Consider the following 9,729-nt stretch of genomic DNA (forward strand, 5'->3'; position numbering starts at 1 on the left):
TGTTGTCAGTGGCATGGGAATCTGTGTTTCTTTTTGTTGCGTCATGTTGTTGTGTCAGCTCTCCGTGTGTGCGGCACCATTCTTACGCAGGCTGCACTTTCTTTCGTGCTGGGTGGCTCTCTTTACGGGGCGCACTCCTTGCGCGTGGGGCTCCCCTACGTGGGGGACACCCCTGCATGGCAGGGCACTCCTTGTGCGCATCAGCACTGCACATGGGCCAGCTCCACACGGGTAAAGGAGGCCTGGGTTTTGAACCGCGGACCTTCCATGTGGTAGACGGACGCCCTAACCACTGGGCCAGGTCCCCTTCCCCAATTTTCTATTTTCTTAAATAGTTAAACATTCAGCCAACACATAACCAATCCATCCATTCCATTTCTAGGTATTTATCTAAGAGAAATGAAAGCATAGGTCCATGCAAAAACTTGCATGTGCATGTTCAGAACAGCCATATTTGTAATGGCCCCTAACTGGTAACAACTGAAATGCCCTCCAAAAAGTGGATGGATCAATATATAGATGATATATCTGTACAAAGGAATAATACTCATAAAAAAGGGCATGAACTACTGAACATGCAACAATATGGATAAACTCAAAATGATATCTTTTAAGATACAGTAGTTTAACATTTAACATTTGATGCTACCTAATCAATATTTTCTTTCATGAGTTCTGCCTTTATTGCCATGCTTAGTAATCACTTTCCTTGCTCCCAAATAAAATATTTAGTTATATGATCTTTTCATATTTTTTTTCACACATTGTAATTTTTAAAAAACTTTTATAAAGGGTATTTATTTGGGGTAGAAGCTTACAGTCACAAGGCTCTAAAGAGTCCAACTCAAGGTACCAGAAGAGGTACTTTCTCACCCAAGTCATTGGTCACATGTTGGAGCAAGATGGCAGGTGATGTCTGTGAAAGTTCAGCCTTTCTTCTTCTTCTTAAGGCTCCATGGTCCAAGCTTCTTCCAGTCTTAGCTGTAGGCTGGCATGAGGCTTGTCTCTTTCCCTGGGGCTCATTTCTTTCCAGGCTTAATTGCTCAGGTCTCTTCACAAGGTCAGCTGTAGGCTATGGGACCCATCTCTCTTCCAAGGGCCTCTGCAGTGTCTAATGAGCTATTTCTCTTTCTCTGTGTTCTTCTTCTCTGGGTGTTTACTTCCTGGGGCTCTAGCATCAAAACTCCTACACATTGTAATTTAAAACCCTCTGGAATTAATTTTGGTCTAAGGAATGAGGAAGGAAATTGGCATTAAAATTTTTTTGTATGGTTAGCTAGTTTCTAGGACTGCTTTTAAATGTTTTAGCCTGAGTGTTCTGACTTTCTTCTTAGCTGGAACTTGGTACCTGTCATAATAAATCCTATAAAAATTAATGGACATCAACCTGTAAGAGGATTCATGCATTATCTTACTTTCCAGCCAAGTTCAAAAGTCATCATTTTCCTGAGTTTCATTGTATCATATGAAGAAACATTTTTTTATATAATGGCTACCACAGTATAGATACAATTTTGAATAATGTTATTAGCATGTACCATCATTCTACAATCAGTTCTATTTGTACATAATTCACATTTTGTCTAGTATATGCTATTTCATCCTGAACTGCACTTTACTATTACTGAACTTTTAGGCATTTTCTATTTTCTTGCCCTTTTAAATAATGTATCGAACACCTTTCTGCCCATACTGTTTTGCTTCTTTTGGATAATTTACCATGACTAGATCCCAGACCTAATGTGTACTGGATTAAACAAATAGAGGTTCTTTTATTTGTATTTATTTCCACATGTATTTCTGATATGATTTTGCCAATTTTATACCATCAGTAGGCATTTCAGTCACCAGTACCGCTGCAGCCTTGCTTTCAGGTGAGCTACCAACGTTGGGACTATGTGTTTCTGTCCATTTTATTGCACAAATGAATAAATGAATACCCCAGTGGTCAATCTATCTAGAAGACCAAACATCTTCTTTCAGCTCTTTCTTCTCCTTCCTTATACTCTGTGGCGTTCGTGGCGGGGAGGGGAGAGCACTCTGCTCTCCCTTCAAGTGAAGTGCAGTGGGAGGTGGTTGGTTTCTTCAGGACCACTGCAGCATCCACTGTGAAGCCATGTTCCCCTGGGGCTGCTCCCAGTCAATGAATGAACCCAGGGAGATACTAGGACCTGGCCATCCCTGTCCTAGGTGGGACTCGCTGAGCCTCAACCTGTGCTTTGGTCCTTCCCATTGGCGTGGACAAGGCTTTTGTAGAGCTGCAGTGTTAGGCTACTCCACCCGCCCCTCCTTCCATCATTGTCTCCTTATTCATTACTCTCGTCCTGCACTGCCATTTGCAGACTTTCTCTGCCTACTCCTGCTCCCTGGCCTCTACCCATCACAGGTATCTCCCTTTAATAAAACTTTTGCATGTCTTATTCCTGTCTTGGCCTTCTCTCTGGAAGATGTAATCTGATACATGCCCCTTGGATATGCATTCACAAGACAATAGCCCATAAAGGGTACATACAAACTCCAAATTATTTATTTGGGGATTGACATAGTCTTATAGACGACAGGAGATTTGGGGTTGTTTATACAATGAAGCCTCAGAAGAAGGAAGCCTTGGATATTTGTCATTAATTTCTGGGGGAGTTTCAACTATTGGAAGTGATATTGATTTGAGTTCATGCTCATGATGGACTTTGTGGTGGTTTTGTCATCAGTTCTTTTCCTTGTGTTGGCTCTTTTTGGATTTTCTGGGAGTGGTCCTAGATCTACGGCTACGTGGTGGCGCGATAGGTTCTGCCATTAAAGGACCCAAGATGCAGCAGTGTCTGTACAAGTCACACATGAACAATGTCCTTTCATTTCCTTTGCAGATCAGCCTGCAGTGTCCTGGGTAGGCAAGCCCACATCTTGTCCCACCCCCACTGGCTGCATGGGAGAGGAAAAGACCAAGAAGTAGGGTTAGAAACAGCACAGGGACCTTAGGGGTAAGGGCGAGGTGGGAGCAATTATCCTTTTATTCTGAGATGTATAGTTAAAATATTGGGACAAATGAGACTAGGGAAGGACAGTGAAGGGGAGACAGAATCTCCCTGGATTATGGCCTCTAGGACCTCTGAGAAGCATTTTCTCTTTGGTTAGTATCTGCACCTTTGCAGCTAGTGACGCTCCATAATTCTATCATATTTGATATCACAAATCAGATGTGCTGGTGAAAACAGTGTTGGGGATCCAGGTCTCCATTGTCTGGGAAGAGCTCGAATACTTGAAAGAGGGACTTGGGACTATTCTCACTCATCTTGTAGCTTCCCTCTTTGGTGCTTATGCTCATTTGTTCTCAGGGAGTATGAAACTGTCAATATCAGTCAACATAATGGCAAATCACCCCCAACTCATCAGGGGACAATATGGTTGCTACTGGCAGAATGTTTTTGCATCCAGATGCTGCTGCTGAGAGCTTTACCTCAGTGCTCACAGCACCAGCCTCTTCCGAGCACCCTTCTTTCCTTGCTTTTTTGCACCTGTTTTCCTGGACCTCCATTGTCCTCTTTCTCTCTCTCCCTGCCTCTGCTTTTTCTCTTCACCCTAGGGTTCTAGTTGAGCACTTTGCTTACCATCCTGTGTGAACTTGCCCTCTATGAGTTCACCTCCCCTGTTTTTTGTTTTTCCCCACAAAATTGTATAGGATTGTGGCTGGTTATGAGGTATTGAGGCCGGTGGTGGATGTTGGTCGATCCTTACCTTAGATTAGAACTAGTGGGGTGAACCTTGCTTCCTCCCAAGCTGGTTTGCCAATCACCATAGCAACCACACCTGGCAGTGTTTGGGGCCCTAAGTTCTCCTTTCCCCTTCTCCACCCAGCTTACCTGGGGTTACCTGGGCAAGGAATCCAAGGGCAGCAAAGACCAGGATCCTGAACTTCATGACTGAAAGAGTGTCTGGAGAGCAGGAGGTGGTTTGATGGAGGGAGGTGTAATGTGCCTGGAGCTCCTGCCTTTATAGGATCCACATGATGCCAGGATCCTGGGCAGTGAGCCAGAGGGAGAATTCTCTGTCACCCACATCAGGTTCGATAGTATGTCTACTGGACTGTAGCCTGGATTGATTTATTGAGCACCTTGTGATCTAGTCTGTTAGGAGGGGAGAAGAGAACAAAGAGAGCATCAGTGCACAGCACCCATCTTTGAAACTGTACTTTCTAGCCAGAGTTGGGGAGGGTGTAGGGAAGCTGGCAGTGTCTTGCACTATTGATGAGTATGTTAATTGGTACAATTTTGCTTTTGGAGCACAATTTGACAATATACATCAGAAGTCTTAAAGTATGGCTACTTTTTTTTTTAAAGATTTATTTTATTTCTCTCCCCTTCCCCCCCCCCCCCCAGTTGTCTGCTCTCTCTGTCCACTCGCTGTGTGTTCTTCTGTGTCCGCTTGCACCCTTGGAGGCATCAGGAAACTGCATTTCTTTTTTGTTGCGTCATCTTGCTGCGTCAGTTCTCTGTGTGTGTGGTGCCACTCCTGGGTGGGCTGCACTTTTTTCATGCAGGGCAGCTCTCCTTGCAGGGCACACTCCTTGCACATGGGTACCCCCACATGGGGGACACCCCTGTGTGGCACAGCACTCGCGTGCAGCAGCTCTGCCTGTGGGCCAGCTCACCACATGGGCCAGGAGGCCCTGGGTATCAAACCCTGAACCCTCCCATATGGTAGGCAGATGCTCTATCAGTTGAGCCACATCTGCTTCCCTGTATGGCTAATTTTGACTCAAAAACTGTATCGTAAATGGAAAAAAGTGAAGAAGTGCTCAGATACGTTTGTCTCAACTTTGTTTACAAAAGCAGAAACCACAAACAACCTAAATGATGACGAAACATGATAAAATAGAATATAGTATATATATATATAATATAATATAACACTGTTGTCATTAAAATGATGACCAAATGTATAAATTTGATTTAGTCTTTGTTAAGTAAACATATTTTTATATATCTATTTTTTTTAAAGATTTATTTTTTATTTATTTCTCTCCTCTTCCTCACTCCACCTCTAGTTGTCTGCTTTCTGTGTCCATTCACTGTGTGTTCTTCTGTGTCCAACTCGTGTCAGTGGCACCTGGAATCTGTGTCTCGTTTTGTTGTGTCATCTTCCTGCATCAGCTCTCTATGTGTGTGGCACCATTCCTGGGCAGGCTGCACTTTTTTCATGCTGGGCGGTTCTCCTTACAGGGCACACTCCTTGCATGTGGGGTTCCCTATGCAGGGGACACCCCTGTGTGGCACGGCACTCCTTGCGCACATTAGCAGTGCGCGCGGGTCAGCTCATCACATGGGTCAGGAGGCCCTGGGTTTGAACCTTGGACCTCCCGTGTGGTAGACAGACACCCTATCCACTGAGCCAAATCTGCTTCCCTATATATCTCTCTATATAATGTCTGAAGTTTTTTTATGGGGGTAAGATTATTTGTACTTTCATGATTAGAAAAAGATCAAATGTTTCTACAGGAAAATCATTTTTGATTTGAAATTTTTAATTTGAATTTTAACATGAATGCTTTCACTCCTAAGTTTTGCTTTCTCCCCTTAGTGTTTATGATTTCTGGAGGCTAGGGAGTTTGTCATCTCCACATTCTGCTCAAGGAATGCTTTTTTTCCCTTTTTTTTATAGTATGTTTTTGAGTCTGTTTCTCCTCCAGATTTTCCTCTGTATCCAATTTCTAGTTTTCTTAAATCCTGTATCTAATTTGTAAGTATCTGTTATGTTCTGTTATTTTTTTCAGTTAAATATTGTAAATTAAAATTGAAATATCTATAATCCCCTTCATGCCCTTGGTAAACCTATAAATACAGAAGCAAAGACTTTGTTTTGGGACATATTCTTTCACAAGGTAATTTCTTTTTTTAATCTCACCTGTTAAACAATATTGCTACATCCTTTTTCTTTGTTTCCAAATAGCATTATAGGGAAGCTGATTTGACTCAACATAGAGTTCGCCTACCACATGGGAGGTCCAGGGTTCAAACCCACGGCCCCCTGACCTGTGTGATGAGCTGGCCCGTGCACAGTGCTGTTGCATGCAAGGAGTGCCCTGCCATGCAGGGGTGTCCCCCGTGTAGGGGAGCCCCATGTGCAAGGAGCACACCCCATAAGAAGAGCCGCCCTGCACGAAAAAAGTGCAGCCTGCCCAGGTGTGGCGCCGCACACACGGAGAGCTGACGCAGCAAGATGACTCAACAAAAAGAGATACAGATTCCCGGTGCTGCTGACAAGAATACAAGCGGACACAGAACACACAGCGAATGGACACAGAGAGCAGACTTCAGGGTGGGGGGAGAGAAATAAATAAAAAATAAATCTTAAAAAACAAAACAAAACAAAAAACAAATAGCATTATAATCCATTGGATCTCATCACCAATTTGAGCCATGCAAATTTCTCCACTCTACTCAAAAAATCTTTTGATTTGTAAAGAATTTAAAACTTACAATAAATTATAAAATAAAATTGTGCAAGGGACACTCCCATAGCCTTTTCCCTATTTTTCATATTGTTAACATTTCACTTCTTTCACTTTTTCATTTACTTCCATTTCCCAACAAACCCCTCCTCTATCCCCCCAAATCTCTTGGTTTTTGGAACAAGAAAATTCTATCCTAGTGATATCCAGGCCATTTGCACATAGGCCAATATATCATGCTGGAATTAGTCTATCCCAGTGGTTGAATTAGGATAGGAAGGTCCCTACATGCAAGAGTAGGTAGAATAATTGTCTTTGGCTTTCTATTTAGGATCCCGGAACCACTGCTCTTGGCTTGGTCCGGTCACCCTAAGGCCCTAGTAAGAGAGAGCTTCAAGTGTTAGTTATTGTTCCAGTTATCTTTTGCTGAATAATAAACTAGCAGAATGACTAACAGCAAAAATCATTCATGTAGCTCATGAATCTGAAATGTGGGCAGGGCTCAGTCAGGAAGACTCATCTGTGCCCCACATGGTGTCAGCAGCAGCGTCTTCACTAGAGGCTGGGGGATCCTCTTCTAAGATGGTTCACTCACGTGGGTGCCACACTGGTGCTGACTGTTGGTCGGAAGCTCAGCTGGGCTCCAAGGCCAGCGTTCTCGCTCCTCTTCATTTAGGTTCCTACCTGTGGGCCTCTCTACAGGCTGCTTCCTTCCCTAATGGTGACTGGGTTCCATGAACGAGGATCCTAAGGCAGAGGAACTGGAACCTCATAGCCTTTAAAAAAAGAATGGGAACCTGGAGGAAAAGATATTAAGTAACTTTTGCTGATTGCTTTGTCTTTAATAGCTGTGAACCAAAGAACATCAGTGAAGACTGACAAATTTGGCAATATGGGAGCAATGTTAAGAAATATAAATTGTACTGACCTATACTGTATAGTGGTGGAAAGGGAGAGAAAGAAAATATGCTAATTATATTTTGCTTTAGTAGGAAAGTATCTAGTTTCTAGTAGATACCTTCTAAAAAAGAAGTAGGGAAGTGGATGTGGCTCAAATGATAGAGCTTCCGCCTGCCATATGGGAGGACCTGGGTTTGATCCCTGGGGCCTCCTGGTGAAAAAGGAGAAAAAGCATGCCCACCCAGCAAACCAGTGCCCATGAGAGTACCCACATGGTGAGCCAGTGCCCACGCAAGTGCCTGCGTGGTGAGCCAGTGCCCGCGCAAGTGAGGCACGCAGCAAGATGATGACACATCAAAAGAGAGGTAAGGGGAGAGTCAAGGTAAAGCGCAGCAGAGACCAGGAACTGAGGTGGCACAACTGGCAGGGAACCTCTCTCCACATCAGAGGTCTCCAGGATCGAATCCTGGTGAATCCTAGAGGAGAGAAACTGAGAAGAGAAGACAACACAGATAGCAAAAACAGCAGGGTGGGAGGAGGGGAAGGGGGAAAAAAAATAAATCTTTAAAAAAAGTACATCTAATAGTACTATATAAAGTTATAATGATAAAGTTGACCACTACAATAAAAGTACAAATCTAATTAAATATCTGAAACCTAACTATCACAACACAACACGCACACCCAAGCAAACAATATGTAGTGAAGAACTCTTTAAAAACATTAAAAATATAATTTAAGGGAAGTGGATGTGGCTCAAGCGATTAGGCTCTCATCTACCATGTGGATGTCCAGGGTTCAATTCCTGGGGTCTCCTGGTGAAGACAAACTGGCCCACTTGGAGCGCTGGCCTGTGCATAGTGCTAACCCCTGTGGCGAGCTGGCCGAGTGGATTGCTGGCCCATGCAGGAGTGCTGGTCTGTGTAGGAAGCTACCCCAGTGGAGAGCTGGTGCAGCAAGATGGTGCAACAAAAAGAGACACAGAGGAGGGACAATAAGAGATGCAGCAGACCAGGGAGCTGAGGTGGCGCAAGAGATTGAGCACCTCTCTCCCACTCTGGAAGGCCTCTCAGGATTGGTTCCTATTGCTGCCTAAAGAGAAGACAATCAGACACAGAAGAACACACAGTGAATAGACACAGAGAGCAGACAACAAGGTGTGTGTTTGTGGGGGGAGAAATAAATCTTTTAAATATTCATATAATTTAAAATAATATCACAGAATCCAGAGTAAATATTTACTTGCCCTACCCTATCAACATGTAAATGCTTAAATTATCCCCTTAAAAAATTCATATTGGATTGTAAAGCAATCCATATTCAAGATAAACAACTAAATTTTTTTGATCGAGAAAGTCTGTCTTGGGAAACGGACTTGGCCCAGTGGTTAGGGAGTACGCCCCATAAGGAGAGCCGCCCAGCGCGAAAGAAAGTATAGCTTGCCCAAGAATGGTGCCGCACACATGGAGAGCTGACACAACAAGATGACGCAAGGAAAAGAGACACAGATTCCCGTGTTGCTGACAACCACAGAAGTGGACAAAGAAACAAGACACATGGAGCCTACAGTGCCTGCAACTGAAAGCAGGAGGATTGCATCCAGTATCCATGTGGAGCGATGTCCAGAGATGTACTCACCAAATGCAATGGATGTGTCATGATGATGGGGGAGAGTGTTGCTATGGGGGGAGTGGTGGGGTGGGGGCGGTGGGGGTGAATGGGGACCTCATATTTTTTGAATGTAATATTTTAAAAAAATGAATAAAATATATATATATATATAGAAAAAGAGGAAAGAGGGATTGTGGCTGAAAGGGTAGTCTAGGGATGGGATGTAAATGTCAATTGAAATAAAGTTAGAAAATAATCTTGGGATTGAATGACAGTGAACCTGGAGGTGGATAAGAATTATGGTTAATAATACAAATGTAAGAATGTTCTTCTATGAACTAGAACAAATGTACATCACTATTATAAGGTGGTAAGAATATAGTGATGCAAGGTAAAATAAATTAATATGAATTATATACTATGGTTAACAGCAATATTGTGATATTCTTGCATCAATGTTAAAGAAGGTGTTATATTAGTGCTAAGGGACAATGTTGGGGGTATGAGATTCTTTCTTTTGGAATAAGGGACAAGTTCAAAGGTTAACTGGGGTAATCATTGCACAACTCTGTGATCATAGTGAGAACCCCTGAGTATAAATTTTGGATAGAATGTACAAGCATGGGACTGTATAACACAATGAACCATGTGGTGGAAGATGGATTGTGGTTAACAGTACAAATATGAGAGTGTTCTCTTGTGAACTATAACAAATGCACAATACTAATACATAGTGTTAATAACAGTGGATGTATGGAAAAATATGCCAAAGG

Source organism: Dasypus novemcinctus, chromosome 24 (genome assembly GCF_030445035.2).
Source record: "Dasypus novemcinctus isolate mDasNov1 chromosome 24, mDasNov1.1.hap2, whole genome shotgun sequence".
NCBI lineage: Eukaryota > Metazoa > Chordata > Mammalia > Cingulata > Dasypodidae > Dasypus > Dasypus novemcinctus.